Below are 3,189 nucleotides of genomic sequence, written 5' to 3'. Positions count from 1 at the left end.
ACACACACACACACACACACACACACACACAGTCTGCATTTTGTTTTGTAGTTATTTGTCTAAAAATCTTATTTCACTCTTCCACTGCTTCTTCTCATTTTGGAGCTCAAAGTTTCAAATTTTGTTTCTAACAGGAACTCTGTTGTGATACAAAGTAAAATTTATAAATGCTTCAATGTCTAAAAGCACAGAAAATTTTATTTTTGTAATCTTGTCCAACATAAAAAGCCTCAACACTCACCTCAAAGAATTTCTAAAACCAGTTGGTCTGTTAAAAAAGAAAAAAATTGTATGGGTCTTATTGATGGGTTCTTCTCTAATGAAACGTTTCGTCTCTCCTCCTGTCAACGATAGCCATGTGATGTGAGTATCAGTCACATGGAGGCAGGGCTTAAAAGCCTGAATTTTGCCTGAAACTCTCAGACTGAAGAAGTCTCTTGGAGGAGAGACGAAACGTTTCATTAGAGAAGAACCCATCCAGAAGACCTATACAAAGAACCACGTGGTTACCTAAAGTACTCTTAGATCAAACAAGTTAAAGTAAAGAGTGGAAAGTACCGTGAATGAGGTGGAAAACAGGCACTGCAACAACACTAAGAGGAGCTGTAACAAACCACAGCACGTACGAGAGCAAAAACACAGTGAGGACACACAAAACTGCCAAAGATGCAACGGGACATGACAAAAGGAAGAGCTGCACAGCTCACGTACGAAGGTGCAGGAAGTGCAACAAGTTGGGACACTTTGAAGTCCATGCAAAACTAAAACACTGAGTCAGGACTGAGGCTGTAGTAGATTCAGATGAAGATCCATTTTTCATAGGAGAGCTTTTCCAGCTGGGAGCTGCAACTGGGTTAAAGGCAACAGTCTGAGGAGTCAGGCTCAGAAACAGATTGGGATGTCGAGCTATGTATGAATGGCAGCCTAGCGGATTTCACAAGTACTGATACTACTGTCATGACAGAAATGACTTTCAGTAAGCTACAGTAAAGACCTAAACTGGCCCAATCCAGATTCCACCTTCAACTTGTGCGTAATCACTGAATCTGTGCGTCAGGACAGTTATTCTCCATAATAAACAGTCAGGACGGAGAAATCACTGAAAACATCCTCATCATCACTCTGACAGAACTCTGAGAACAGAGTGGGTCAGAGAGAAACTGGAAACATCAAGCAGGCAAAAGCGAATAAAAAAAAACATGGAAAAGACCAGGAAGCTGCAGTGCAGATGTCCTGCGCTGACACTCCTCCATGCAGAGCTGTGGAGGATGAAATTCCGTGGAGTGAGCTCTGACCCTCTGGAGGCTGTGATCCAGAGGAGATACAAGCTTGTGAAACAGCTTCATACAGCTAGTGTGACAGGCGCTGGGCTGACAGAGGAACTCCTTTAGACTACAGAGGTACGTAACATATCACATCTGATTGAGCAGATGCAAACTGAGTCACTCACCAAGTCAGTCTATTGTATTATCAAAAACATCTTCCATAAACTTTTTTAGACCTCACTGTATGTCTCTGCCTGCCCTCGTCTGAATGCTCAGGGCATGCAGTTACCTGTTGACCTCTGTTTTTGGTTTCTAAGAAGGATGTCAACGAGAAACTGAGACGTTTATTCTGTAAACAGGACGTCCCAGTGGCTTTCAAACCCCAAAACACATTACGACAAAGATTAGTTCACCCCAAATATCCAGTTCCCTGGCAAAAACAGAGTAATATAGTATATGATCTTAAGTGTCAGGAGGACTGTGATCAGTCATACATTGGGGAAACAAAACAGCCACTGTTCAAAAGAATGAGCCAGCACAGACGAGCTACATCATCAGGCCAGGACTCTGCAGTTTACAATCATCTACAGGCCAGCGGTCACTCTTTCAGGGATGAAGATGTTCTCATCCTTGATAGAGAGGAACGTTGGTTTGAGAGAGGAGTAAAGGAAGCCATCTTTGAGAAGAAAAACCGTCCACCATTAAACAGAGGTGGAGGCCTCCGTGTCCAGTTGTCCTCCTCCTACAACGCTGTTATTGCAAGTATGACTCAGTCCCCTGTGAGCAAAAGGTGTGAATCAGGGTCCCAACGATAGTCAGGTGATGGAGCACATGACCCTCTATGAACAATAGAGCTAATCAAGCCTGTTGTTGGGTGATGGCCCTCTTTTGCATATGACCAACCTGTTTGTCCACCATGTGGAGGCAGTGCTTATAAGGCTGAGTTCATCTGAAACTCATCAGACTGAAGAAGTCTCTTGGAGGAGAGACGAAATGTTTCACTGAAGAAGAACCCATCCAGAGGACCCACTTATTTTTTCTTTTTGATACCTATGTCAACAATGTCTAAACATGAGTTCCCTCTTTGATATTTACCATATCATTCATTTCAGTGACCAACCACTTATGTGTACTATGCAAAATAAGGGGATTCAAGCAACAAAGATCAATTTACCTGACCTTCAGCTTTGACCTTTGACTCCAAAATGTTTTCAGCCGTGCGTTGGACCAGGAACAGTTATGATGTTAATTTGTACTGAAATCAATAGTTCTGTTCAGGAGATACAGTGCACACAAGACAGTGGCTGTGTCCAAATTCAGGGGCTGCTTCCTCTGAAGGCCGAATTTGACAGCCGTTTGTGCCACAGCACTGCACCGGAGGCTGTCCAAATTCAAAGGCTTTCCCCGATTTGAGGGACGGTCCAGATGGATCTTTCTTGACCCACCATATCCCACCATGCTTTGCAGGCCGGCTCCAGATTGTTTTCTTGCTCGTAATGGTGGACGAAGCGAGAGAAAGGAGTACAGTTTGAAATAAAAATCTGGAAGGTATAAAAAATAAAAGTTTCAAACTTGTCCTTTGTATAAACATGGTTCCTAATGTTGTTTTAATTTGGAAATAAAACGAGCTGGTAGGCTACAGTGAAATAAACAAATATTCTTCAAATATTGCCTTTAAGCTAATTTTGTTGTTTTAATTTATAATACTAATATATTGATATTTTGCTCATTTGTTTGCTAATATCGATTTTGCTTCTTTTTAGCATTGTCGAGGCTGCTTGACCACAGGACACATGTAAGGGTGGGAATAAAATCACTCTAAAAATGAAATGTTGGATTTACTTAACCATGTTATGTGACCCCGTTCCACTTAACTGAGTTGAGTAAATTCAAAGCAACATGCTCATGTTCTTTGGTTAAAAAA

The sequence above is a fragment of the Austrofundulus limnaeus genome, unplaced genomic scaffold (assembly GCF_001266775.1).
Source record: "Austrofundulus limnaeus strain Quisiro unplaced genomic scaffold, Austrofundulus_limnaeus-1.0 Scaffold573, whole genome shotgun sequence".
Classification (NCBI taxonomy): Eukaryota; Metazoa; Chordata; class Actinopteri; order Cyprinodontiformes; family Rivulidae; genus Austrofundulus; species Austrofundulus limnaeus.
The sequence above is the reverse complement of the archived record's forward strand: the minus strand, read 5'-3'. Positions refer to the sequence as shown.